At 37.2% G+C, this 14243-nt stretch overlaps 1 non-coding gene across 1 annotated transcript; it reads left to right on the top strand.

Moving 5' to 3' along the window:
- Window positions 1-13784: 13784 nt before the first annotated feature.
- Window positions 13785-13888, top strand: LOC129406382 (small nucleolar RNA U13). Its single transcript, XR_008630978.1, has one exon. It is a non-coding gene; the product is annotated as a small nucleolar RNA U13 (small nucleolar RNA).
- The last annotated feature ends 355 nt before the right edge of the window (window positions 13889-14243 follow it).

Genomic DNA, 14243 nt, shown 5'->3' with positions numbered 1-14243 from the left:
CGAGCAATAGCACAGTGGATAGGCATTTGCCTTGCACATGGCAGACCTCAGTTTGATCCCTCCGTCCCTCTCAGAAAGCCCAGCAAACTACCGAGAGTATCTTGCCTGCATGGCAGAGCCTGGCAAACTACCTGTGGTGTATTTGATATGCCAAAAACAATAACAAGTCTCACAATGGAGACATTACAGTGCCTGCTTAAGCAAATTGATGAGCAATGGGATGACAGTTACAGTGACAGTGACAAGTACTATACACCTGTTCTTCTTTGTGCCTCTGCTCCTTTATAACATACTTTCTGCAGTAATATTCAGTATACATCCGTTTGGTGACCTGACTCTTCACATACTCCTCTCGAGACCAAGACTTGGCATCCCTTGTACTACTACACTAAAACTAAAACTATCCTTGACAAGTTCAAAACAGCAGTGCCAATGCCAAAAATAAGAGGGATGCTTATCTTTTCTTGACCAGTATGAACATTTGCTGTTAACTGTAACTCTCGATTTAGAGCGATGTTTTGTGCTTTGGTCTTTGTTATTCTTGTTTTGCTTATTTTCTTCCTTGGTTCCTTTGGTGAGTTCTTCTCAGCTACCATTTTGAATTTTTCTTGTCCTAAAATACAAACATAATGATGACTATGACTTTTTTATTACTACAACTGTATGTGTGTGTGTGACAGAGAGAGAGACAGACAGACAGACAGACAGATAGGCAGGCAGGCTATGACTTATCTCCTCCTCTTTTTCTTTATATATGTTCTTTTGATGATTTTATCTAGTCACATAATTTTATAAGAATAAAGTAGCTTCATTTGCCAAGAATATATTTATTAGAGAATGGTTATGCGTGTCAAGAACTCTCTTGGGCAGTGTTAGAATAACAGTGAGAAAATGGAAATCTTGCAGAGCTTAGATCCAATGGAAGAATTAGATTCAGTTATAAAGATATTTTCCTCTGCTAAAGAAATAAAAGGAAGATAATGTGGCGGGGGGGTAAGGATAGAGATTTGCAAGGGAAAATTTCATTAAATTATATTTATATCCCAACAGTGCACTAATCATCTCTGCCCTCTGCATTACCTCCTGTGCCCTGGCTTGTCTTTGCTGCTAACTCAGCCCGACATCTGGTGTGCCAAATGTCAATAGAGAGAAAGCCTGGGTGATCAATGAAACCACACGCTAGTAAGAAGTGGAGTAAGCAGTCTGATATGTTAAAATTGTAAGATCAATGTGAGCTCACTACCAAAAGGGAATTATCGTTCTACTATCTCACTCATAAAATTGTCTTAGTCACAGGATGAGGGACTAAACATTTACTACTACCAAAGATTTCTTTGAAGGAACATGTGCCGTGCCTTGGGACTGGCATAGGTTGAATAAGGATTCAGAATACTGTCAAAATGTTAGTGGGAAAAGGAAAAGGATAAGAAATAAATTTAAAGGGGTGCCTACTGGCCTATTTATACAAGTTAAGCCTTTAGAAATAATGTTGCTTGTTATTGCACTTATTTTACTATTAATAACTTAGAGTCTAGGAAGTCCATATGTTGAAAAGTATATCTAAAGAAGTTATTGAGTACAAGAAAGGTAGCACTGTAGCACTGTCATCCCATTGTTCATTGATTTGCTCGAGCAGACACAAGAAAGGTGGCATATAAAAATAGAGCCTGCATTTAGAGAATGGTTCTTGTTAATTTTAAAATATAAAATCTGGGGCTGGAGTGATAGCATAGCGGGTAGGGTATTTGCCTTGCATGTGGTCAACCCAGGTTCAAATCCCAGCATCCTATATGGTCCCCCAAGCACCGCCAGGAGTAATTCCTGAATGCAGAGCCAGGAGTAACCCCTGTGCATCGCCGGGTGTGACCCAAAAACCAAAAAAATAAAAAAATCTAATAAATTGACATTTAAATTTTTAAATGCTTTAAAATATAGATACGCATTCATACTGATTTGAATTAACCTTGATTACACCTGAACTCACGGCCACATGGCTCTTATTGTCTAGTTCTCCCTCTCAAAGAACCTGGCAAGCTACCGAGAATATCTTGCCTACACGGCAGAGCCTGGCAAGCTCCCCCTGGCATATTTGATATGACAAAAACAGTAACAATGATGGGGCTCATTCCCCTGGCCCTGAAAGAGCCTCCATTTTGGCACCATTGGGAAGGACGAGTAATGAGAGGCGGCTAAAATCTCAGGGCTAGGACGAATGGAGACATTACTGAGACCACTCGAGAAAATCGATGAACAACGGGATGGCAGTGCTACAGTGATACATCTTAATTGAACTTCGCCTATTTCAAATTCCAAACCAACCTGGGGGAAATTACCTATATTTAACAATTTTTCACATATATTTATTTACTCAACGACAACATGTTGGGTGACCTTGATTTTAAAAGTATCCTTAGGCACTGGGATTTTAACAAACTCAAAGTGATAAAAAGTTCATGACCTACTTCTATTTTCATTCTAGTAGGAGAAAAATAAAATTGACAAACTAAAAAATGGGATATATATATGCATATATATAATATGTCAGCATATGTTAATATTTTTACCTGGTATACAATTGGTTCTAAGATATAACAAATGTTACTTGATGGTACTTTTTACCTGAGATGAGAGAAAGTAAAGAAGAAAAGGTCGTTATTAAATGCCCTAAATGAGAAGAGTTTAAGATGCTGTGTCTGGGAATAGATCCCACTGATGAGGTCACTTGAGAAGATTTAAGGATGCAAGAGAGGAGTCCAGAGGGATGGTGCTGAGGATAAGGCATTGATGAGCAGTCAGCCCCTTTGACCACCCCTGATTCTCTGGCACCACCAGAGGTCACTCGGTAGCATAGATACAGAAGTAGCCTCCTGAGCACATTCGGGTATGGCACTCTGCTCACCCCTATCAGGCAGACAGGCAGACAAACAGACTAGAGAAAGGGAAGGAGGAGAAAATGAATAAGATAATTCTGAACAAGGAAACAGGGGGGGAAAGGCCCTACACAAGAGTATGTCTGACAGGTGAATCAGAAGGAGTCAGGAAGGCTAGCACAGATGAAAGAAGACACGGCTTTACCATTGTGAAATTTGGTACATTTACACAATGGAGTACTATGCAGCTGTTAGGAGAGATGAAGTCATGAAATTTGCTTATAAATGGATAGACATGGAGAGTATCATGGTAAGTGAAATGAGTCAGAAAGAGAGGGACAGACATAGAAGGACTGCACTCATTTGTGGATTATAGAGTAACATCACATGAGGCTGACACCCAAGGATGGTAGATACAATGGCCAGAGAGATTGACCCATAGCTGGAAGACTGCTTCATGAGCGGAGGGGAGAAGGCAAATGGAATATAGAAGGGATCACTAAGAAAATGATGGCTGGATGAATCAGTCAGGATGGGAGATGTGTGCCGAAAGTAGATAATGGACCAAACATGATGACCTCTCAGTGTCTGTGTTGCAAGCCATAATGCCTAAAAGTAGAGAGAGAGTATGGAGAATATTGTCTGCCATGGAGGCAGGAGACAGTGGGAAAGGGGGAGTATACCGGGGATATTGGTAGTGGAGAATGTTCACTGGTGGAGGGATGGGTGTTTGATCACTATGTGATTGTAATCCAAACATGAAAGCTTGTAACTATCTCATGGTGATTCAATAAAATTAAAAAAAAAAGAAAGAAGAGTTCAAGATGAAATCCAAGTAGTGAATGAGAAATTATAGAAAGCTAGTAGACCATTGTAATAGAATCCATGTTATAAGAAATCAGGACTAGTTTATTATCACATGAACATCATAATAAATTTATAATAACACAATTTAATGATACCACTCTTCTATTGTGTTGAGTTCAGGCTATAGAAATTAGCATCAGAAACAAAAGATAATTGTTATTGTTAATGGAACCACAGACTTCAAAAGTAGATAAAGACCTGTTTGCTAACACTGAACATAAGACTGCGTGCTAAATAAAAGATTGTAATAGAATCCACAAGCTCTTAAAATATTGAATCACTTGTATCACTTGTCATCCCGTTGATCTTCAATTTGCTCGAAGGCACTCGAAGGCACCAGTAATGTCTCCATTTGTCCCTGTCTCGTGCTAGTATAGCCCAATGATATCTGCTCGATCCAGGATCAGGAAGAGCCTCAAACTGTTCATTCAGGTTTTGACAAAGAAGTCTGACCATCTCATTGGTGGGCAGTCATGTGGGCTTTTGATGCCCCGGGGAATCCAGTCGGTAACAGCTCTAGTCCAGCAGTCATCTCTGAATTGCATTACATGTCTGGCCCATCTGAATTTTGATATCTTGGCAAATGAGACAGCATCCCTCATTCTTGACCGTCAAAGGAAGTCAGAACTCCGGATTCCTTCTCTCACTTGAGTGAGACATGATACTCCAAGCATAGCTCTTTCTATTCCTCTTTGGGATACCCGAATAGCATTGTTCTCATCCTGTTTGTGTAGGGCCCATGTCTCTCAGGCGTATGTTAGTGCAGGAAGAACGGTGAAGTCTAAAAGATGTGCCCGGAGTTGGAGGTTCTTCGTCCACTTCTTCAATGTTCTTGAATGCATTCCACACATTCATCCCTTCCTCCTGCACAGTTCTGGCACCAAGTCGTTCCTCATGTTGAGTTCTAAACCCAGGTGCACATGCTGCTGCATTCAGAGATGTTCATTCCATTGAGAGCAAATGAAGCTTCAGGAACTAGTTCGCTTTTCATGAGCATAGTCTTGTTGAAGTTCAGCTGCAGTCCGACCTTTCTACACTCGAGGTCAAAGTCGGCCAGCATTTGTGCTGCTTGGCTAATGTTGAGTATTCAAAATATTGAATACCCAAAATCAAATTGAAAATTATTCATCATACCAACAAACAACTAGTTTGGAAAAAGTCAATGATGCCAACCCTGAGATAGACTGGATATTGAGATTAAATGACAAGTTTAAATCAGAAGTCATGAAATTACTTCAAAAAACAATTGCAGATTCTTCTGAGACAAATATAAAAATTAAAATCTCAACAAACATTAAACTTATCCAAAAAATAAAGTTTAAATAAGAGAACTCATGCAATGCAATTTTATAGGCCACAATGGTTGAACTAAAATCATCATTAGGTTCAAAAGTGAGTGGAGTCAATATAAAATAAAGCAGCAGACAGTAGACCAATATAATTTTGTAAATCTGAACTGAGTAAAATAATATAAACAACCATCATTGTGCATCCAGGAGACAGAACAAAAGATCCAATATTCTAATGATTGGATCCCAGAAGTGGCGGATGAGAATGTGACTCAAAAACTATTCAAAGATTAATGATGAAAACTTCCTCTAAACCTAGAGATCTTATAAGGAACTTTAACATTTCAAGATAAAGAAAAAGATCATAGATCTTGTAGAGAGAATTGTCACATTGACAAGAGGGGGAAAAAGAACATGAATCAAATGGCAGTGGTTTCTCAAATGAAACCATGGAAACTAAAATGAAATGGCATAACATTTTTCAAACAATAAAATGAAAATTAACCATCAACTGCAAATTCTACCTACTATATTCTTTAAGTAAGCTAGAAAAATAAAGATTAAAAAATTAAAACAAAAAATAAAAAAGATTTTACAAAAAGAAAACAAAAATAAAGATATTCCAAATTGCAGGACAAATTTTCAAATTTTTAATACCTTTATATGGGGAAATTTACTGTCCTTTCTTTTTCAGCTTCCAGACTACAACTGAAAAGTTGGGTCTTTTGAATGAATATCATAGAAAATGTACAAATATTTTCCTATATTAAATGTGATTACGAAATTGTGCCTCCCCCTATATATTATTCTGCAACTCTGTAAACAGACAGAAACTTCAATGACTTAGAAAAATCTTAATTTACATGTTGGTGGTTGTCGGTTGACGCCAAATTTGCTCAATGGAATTCTGAGTTCAAATCCAAAGTTAAAGCAGAAGCACTATTTAGGACATACTGTTCTTATTGCAGATGAAGACAGAAACATTTTGTGATTCTTATCGAGCCTATTCTTTATCAAAACTTTATTATTTATGTTCATAATATTCTGCACAAAGTAGGTCCACATTCATACTCAAAATCAGAGATGTAGAGAAGTTCAGCAGCCAGATAAGAGACGCTGAAAGGTGTGGCAGAATGTGGAGATGTACAATCTTTTTACTAGAGAGGGAAGCAAGTCATCCTTAAGCATAATAATTTACCAAACTGTGGCAATAGTTTTATAGAAATTTTTATTTCCGGGTATTTTTGGTTAGATTTGCATTTGCAGAACTTCATATATGAACACTAGGCACTAAAAGATATTGATTGAGCAGTGATAACATTTCCTCTTCAAATAAAATAATCACAAAAGCAAATACATTTTAGAACTGTTTCTTCATAAATATTGGCTGTTAAGCTGGAGGATTATGATCTATATATTTTCACAGGAACTTTATAGCTTCCATACTTTGCCTTCTAGATTGGTCAGTAAAAATATTAGGATGGTTTATGGGGCCGGAGTGATAGCACAGCGGGTAGGGCGTTTGCCTTGCACGCAGCCGACCCGGGTTCGATCCCCGGCATCCCATATGGTCCCCCAAGCACCGCCAGGAGTAATTCCTGAGTGCAGAGCCAGGAGTAACCCCTGAGCATCGCTGGGTGTGACCCAAAAAGCAAAAAAAAAAAAATATTAGGATGGTTTATAATTGAACTTCTCTGTGTGTGGTAGGGTGTATACATACATATATATATGTGCAAACATGCATAAAACACACTCAGAACTTTGGGTTTTTTTTTAAGTTCTACTAATCAAACTCATTGATTTCAAAATAATTTGAAATATGAGGCAGCCTAGAAAGAGATAAAAATGGAGCAAAAAATAATCTTCTGGATCATAATCTATAAATTAATGATACTTGTTAATAGGTAATAGTAGTTAGTACATTTGTATCCAACTAGAACTATTAACCATGAGCACAATTCCATATAATCAATGTAAATTGTTTTAATTCATTGCTGAGCTACTATAGCATGATCTCCTCTTACTGGAATACTCTGTAAATGAAAAATAAAAATAAGCTCAAATCTAGCTACAATGTTAATTGACTTCCTTAGTCACAAAACGCAGACTAGGTAAAGAACTCAAAGTGAAACCCAGGTTTTATTGCCACATTGCATCACTAAACCACTCTCCTTATGATGAAAGCCTTAGTAAAATTCATTAGTTTGTGGGCTAAAGTACCCAGGAGAAATTTCCTTTATAGACCAACAGTAGAGAGATGTGTTCTCTTTTTATTTTGACTTCTTAGCAAACCACAGATAAATGTATTAAAATCACATTAAGCTGGGTGACAAAGAGCCTTTAAAACTAAAATAAGTGATTTGTTACTGATGTTTTTCATTCAACAGGCTTTTAACACTGAATGATGGTTTAAATCTCTTTGCTTAACTGCAAATGTTGCTTGTACTTAGTTTGAATTATATAACTATTCATCTACTAGTATTATATGTACTATTTGCTTAAAATTTTTGAAGGATAAAAAAATAATGATATAATTGGCATTTTTCATCTACTAGAATTATAGTATTAAAGTAATTTATTAATTTCAATATGCCTGCAATAAATATTTTTTCAAAATCCATAAGAAATTAATTTTTTAACCCACTTAATACACAATTTGGATACCCATAACTTAAAGCTGAAGTAATATTTACTTTTATTGCTACAATGTCTTTTCCTATTTTCCATTTTGTTCAATTATTTTTTATTTTTAAGAAAAATAAGACAAAATGCATTTTATTAATATTACTCTCATATAGAATAAACCAAATTTAAACTGGGTTTAATCTATCTGAAACTTGATAAAATGACTCAAAGTTTCTTTATTGATTTATATCTCTTTTTCTACCAATATTGTATAGTAAATAATATGGCATTATAAGAAAAATACTAGTGAATTAATTTTCAAATTTCTCTGCAACTAGACACACAAAAACTGTATCATCTCTTCTGCTATTAAAATGAAGAATTTGTTTTCACTCATTTTTCCTATTAAGTCCAAATTTGACCATGATTTCATTTTTGCATGAATCATTTCAATAAAATAAATGACCTCAAATAACACAAACTATCTCCATGCCAATATTTATATTAATATATCTTCCATTCTAATCTTTGTTCTCTCAACAAATTCTGAAATAGTTGCTCTTACCTTCTGAGACTATTTTCTTGGCTCTTTATCATCCCACCTTCCCAGAATATCATTTTTAGACTCTAGGATAACAGTTAGTACAGGATTCATCCAAGGCTCAGCTTTGGGCATTTATCCAGATAGGTCCAAATTCTTCAAATAGATGGTTAGACACCTATATAGCATCACATAATGCAGCTAACAAGGTGAGATCAAGATATGGAAGTATCCCTAATTTCCAGTACAATCTTTTACTGATGATGTTAGGGAAAAGAGTTTTGTTTTATTCACAAAAATTTTGTATCTGTTATTTCAAGCTACCCACCAGTTGATTTTGATACATGCAGATATACTGAGTATATTTTTCATATATTCTTTTAGGACTAGCATACAATAAATAACATAAATTTCAGCACAGTAGATTTTTTCCTTTTGTTCTTGTTGTTTTTGACTAATTGAATAATAGAAACAGAATAGAATTGGCTTTCCCCAAAACATTTTATAGGGAAAATAAACTCTAAATTAGAAAAACATTTTCTCATGAAATTAGTGTCTAAAGAGCTAACAAGTTGCAATTTCTTATGCAGTTGCCTACTTTATAGCTATTAGGATTCTGTTTAATTAATTTTCTATTTATCTAAATTTGAATGAAAATAAATTCATAATTCTTGCACAAATTAGCACATTTATCTATTTTTATCCTTCAAGTATACAGTGTTGTAGAAGTAACCGGATGTACCTCTAGCATCTCATACTCATTATTGTCTAACATATATATGCATAATGTGAAAGAACCTTTGTAAAAATAAAATCATGGTATCTATTTATTGGGCTGGAGCGATAACGCAGTGGGTAGGGCATTCACCTTGCATGAGGCCAACCCAGGTTCTATTCCTCCACCCCTCTCGGAGAGCCTGAAAGCTACCAAGAGTATCTCACCCGCAGAGCAGAGCCTGGCAAGCTACCTGTGGTGTATTTGATATGCCAAAAAACAGTAACAAGTCTCACAATGGAGACCTTACTGGTGCCCGCTCAAGCAAATCAATGAGCAATAGGATAACAGTGACAGTGACAGTGATCTATTCATTAGTTTCTATTTCTTTTTATCCCCTAATGTAAAGTAATTGTCCATAGAATGGAGTGATAAAACACACCGTTTCACTTAGTGATTTTGAAAATTAAATAAATGTACATGCAAAATTACTTGGCATAGTCATATCTTAGTAGAAAATGTCTGTTAAATTATAAATACTTTTTCTGTTCTTTTTCACTGTTTATTTGGAGATTTCATTTGGTATTTTGTTTGTTTTGATAATATTTTCCCAATGGTTAGTCTTTGGATATAGCCATGTTCTGATACTATTTTTTTCTTGGTATTGTTATTTTTATTGTTGCTATAATGCTATGATTTTTAAGGTTACTTGTTGTAATAGCAGTTATAGAATTTAAGATTATAATATATAAGTATATTCCCATTGGATATATGCACACATATATGCACACATATATTTTAATTTTCTTTGTTCTTTAGATTTTAGCTAATTTTGTTAAATGTTATCCAGAGAAAAACTATTATCAAAACATAGAAAACCAGCAGACTAACCACTTCGAAATTTTACCCATAGGGGAAAAAATGTACACATCATTTTACAAAAGATAGTTTCGTTTCTAAGTTATTTTTAAAGAAATTTAACTTTTAATTCTTTCTGGGTTTTCTAACATCAAGTTATAATATAGACATTACAAACAGGCACCAGTAACATCTCCATTGTGAGACTTGTTACTGTTTTTGGCATATCGAATATGCCACGGGTAGCTTGCCAGGCTCTGCCGTGGGGGTGGGATACTCTCAGTAGCTAGCTGGGTTTTCTGAGGGGGACAGAGGAATTGATCTGACTCTTTCAATACTTTAATTTTAAGTTTTGAATTTAATATACCAGGGCCAGAGAGATATAACTGTGGGAAAGACACTTGTCTTATCACGCGGCTGACCCAGTTTGATCCCTGGCACCTTGTAGGATAACATGGGGTTTGTCCTTTTAGCCTTGCCACAGGGAACGTAGTTTACCTTAAAGCAATGTCCTTTCTGTATGGACACAGGAAGATAGTTAATGATATGCTTTGTAACTTGGGAGCTGATTGACTCCAATAATATTTACTCCCGGGCATCTGCTTTCTCAACTTAATTGCCCTTAGTTCCTAGCACCCCAAAAGCAGGGTCCTGACGAGGGATGGAATGGACTGAGGGCAAGCTGTGAGCTACCCTGTCATCGAAATGGGCCAGGCCAAAGCGCCACAATACTCAACTTATAGTTGAGAGCATGGTCACAGACAAATGCTCTCATGATCCAAAGTAAGAACGAGACTAGGACCCTGCTGGGGTTAGGAAGACTAACCTGGCCTGAGGACTGTGGTCTGGAATATATAGTGAATGTCTTCAGGAAGAACCAAACTTTTAGTTTGATATATCTCTTACTGTGCTTGTACAATATGACATTGCTAGAAATATTAGAAGTAAATTTACTGTAACTATTTAAGTGGATTACTAGCTGAGGAAGGAAGAAAGGGACACACCCTGACACACCCTTGTTTGGACCCCACCCTTGAAGAGATCTACTAGCAATCTGGAGTAATCTCCTTAGATGAGATTTTGTTACTCTCCTCCAGCAATGGTCTTGCCCTTCTTTGTTGATTTGTCAGTGTTCAACCCACCTTTGTGTTACCGCCCTATGTGATTTGCTATATAAACTGAGACCGTAGGAGAAGACAGGGGCACTGACAGAGAGACAGAAGAAGACGGGGAGACAGAAGAAGAAGATGGGGAGACAGAAGAAGATACAGCAAGAGAAGACACACGAAAGGACATGGGAGAAGAACAGAGAAGACACAAAAGCAGAGACAGAGAGAGGTCGGAAGAGACCAGAGGAGAGACTACAGAGACAGAGCTAGAGAGACAGACAGAAGAGAGCACAGTGGCACACACAGAAGCAGAGCACAAGGAGGAGCCGTCCCGATCTGGTCCATACACAGTGGCTCGAGAACAGCAAACGCAAGTGGCGAGTGCGGGAGAGAACTGCCCTTAGTGCCCGAGAACATTAGAACAACACCACACATCACCGCGTCTCCTTCTCCTGTGCCTGCCTTTTTAATTTTTTACAGCACCTTACCTGGTTCCCTGAGCATTGCCATGAGTGGTCATGGAGTACAAAGACAAGAGTAAGCCCTGAGCACTCCTGTGTGTGGCCCCCAATGAACAAATAAGTTTAACATGCCTCTTTTCTTCTATCTTCAGTGACTGTGTCTAGGACCTCATCTTGATTAGTTTAGACTTCAATTTGAAATTCTGGGACAAGTAAAGAGTGGATTCACTTTCCTTTTTAGAGAAGCTAGTACAACAGGAAGCTGGGTTATTTATGGCCACGTAGGTATGTGGTTTCAAGGAACACCTCGCATGCATCTGACCCCAGGTGGAGCCCAGTACCACATGGTCTTCTGAGCATCATCCACTGTGACCCAGGTAGCCCTCTGCACATCCCTGGGCTCACCCGAGGAATCCTGGCACCACAGAACCCAGGCAACTACATCCTTCGCCTCCACGTTCGAGAGCCAGTGGCCTTGGCATGTGATCTGAATAATGAAAAAGGTGATTTTCTGATCAGCCTCTTAAGTAATGTCTTTATTATCTCCTAATGGTGTTTTTGAATTGACTGTTTGTCCAACCCTTATGTGGTAGATTTAATCAGAGTGACACCGCATTGACTGACTGTTCAATATCCCAATGTAATCATCCCAAAGTTTAATTGTCTTTTTTTTTAAACGAGCCTCTGTTTATGAAAATAATTCTAGAAGCTACCGTAACAAAATGGCTCTGAACCCCTGGATAAAGTTTTTTATTTCTAATAGCCATAAATACTTATTAACTAAGGTTAGTGACACCCAATATTTGACCTTTTAAATCAAGTAGATGTTTCCGTGAAAGGTATTAGGTAACAGAGATAGTTCATTGGCAGGAAGTTGATATCTGATTCAAATTCAAGCTATCACACTTATTCAACAAAGACAGTAGTTCCCCAAGGACTACTCTTACAGTTTGTGAAACTGTGAAAATAGCTTCTTCAAATTTGTTGTCAGCCCTTGTAGTGTTTGCAAATGTTCGCACATAGATCTCTTTAGTGAGATGCAGTTCTTGAAATACAGTACTACACAGTTTTTCTGTAATTTTCAGAGGTCAAAATTTCTTTATTCTTTTGAGGTCTGCCTAACAATAATTCCTCAAGACTATGATCCGGGCCAAAACAATAGTACAGGGGATAGGATATGTATCTTGCACGTAGCTGGCCTAGGTTCCATCCCCGGTGCTACAGACATTCCTTGTCATTAGTAATCGATGAGGGCAAAGTCAGGGGCAAGCCCTGAGCCCTGATTCTGCATGGAATAAAAAGACATACTAACCATCTAAAGTCCTCTTTTGAAGGACTTTAGATGCTTTTTTGAAGTTATTTAATACTATAATATAAAGTAGCAATGTTGTAGCACTGTCGTCCCGTTGTTCATCGATTTGCTCGAGCAGGCACCAGTAATGTCTCCATTGTGAGACTTGTGTTACTGTTTTTGGCATATCGAATATGTCACAGGTAGCTTGCCAGGCTCTACTGTGCAGCAGGATACTCTCGAAAGGGAAGGAGGAATTGAACCCGGGTCTACTGCATGCAAGGCAAATGCCCTACCCGCTGTGCTATCACTCCAATCCAGAATATAAAGTAACAAAAATAATTTCCCATGTTTACGAGAGTACAGGATGTAAGGCAGTAGAATTGTATGCAGCTACAATGGACATACCCTCCCCAGCACTCCCCAAAGCACAGACACAACTGACCTAGATACTTTAAGTTTTGTGGGTATTTGCTACAGGTAGAACGACGAGAATCTAGTTGAATTGAAGTTGTAGGAGTTCATATTTTCAATGTGTGATTTCAGACATCACGCAGACGGCGTCTTTAAACTCAGCTGAATTCAGGGCTTCACCTTCCAGTTCCAATATGCAATATGTCATTTGGTACATCACTTAGCATCAGATATTGGACAAAATAACACCGGATGGGACTCAAGTGTAAACAATTTGTATAACCTCAAACAGCAGATGTTCTAAGATGTTCAGAATGCATATTTTTTCTATCCATACATATATATGTATTCCTTACACAAATTACATTTGCTTGAATAAGTCAAACTCCAAAACCTTTCTATTTGGAGAAGTGAAAAAAGGAATTTTATAAATAATATACATATGGTTTTGTTATTAGTCTTTTAAACTTCTTAAGCCATTCAAAATGATTTATTGCATGCTTACTGAGCCTGGCAAGCTACCCATGGCATATTCGATATGCCAAAAACAGTAACAAGTCTCACAATGGAGACGTTACTGGTGCCTGCTCAAGCAAATCTATGAGCAACAGGATTACAGTGATACATAGTCCTTAAGTTTTCAAGAGCCAAGCAACAGGAAAATCATCAAAATCTAATATGTTATAAGAATATAAAAATTCTGATTTTTAATGACTGCAAAGCTTAAAATTATAATAATTCTGAATCATTTTCTGGTTCATAAGCATGATGATAGGGTGTTCACAAGTTTGTGTGACATGTGCCTCCCTTAAATCTTGTTACACACTTGGAACACTGCCCATATTACATGAAAAAAAATTAAGAGAAAAAACAGGGGCTGGAGTAATAGCACAGCGGGTAGGGTGTTTGCCTTGCAAGCGGCTGACCCAGGTTCAATTTCCAGCATCCCATATGGTCCCCTGAGCACTGCCAGGGGTAATTCCTGAGTGTAACTCCAGGAGGTAACCCCTGTGTATTGCTGAGTGTGATCCAGAAAGCAAAAAAAAAAAAAGATAAGAGAAAAAATACTGTAAATGTTCTCTTTAATGTGGTAACTTCTAGAGAAGTTATATATGGAATCATACTAATTAAGTCATAGTCAATTTTATCAAAATATGATATACAAGAGCAAAGCAGAATAAGGTAGATAAACAAATTCCTGCT

The sequence above is a fragment of the Sorex araneus genome, chromosome 6, assembly GCF_027595985.1.
Source record: "Sorex araneus isolate mSorAra2 chromosome 6, mSorAra2.pri, whole genome shotgun sequence".
NCBI lineage: Eukaryota > Metazoa > Chordata > Mammalia > Eulipotyphla > Soricidae > Sorex > Sorex araneus.
The sequence above is the reverse complement of the archived record's forward strand: the minus strand, read 5'-3'. Positions and strand labels throughout refer to the sequence as shown.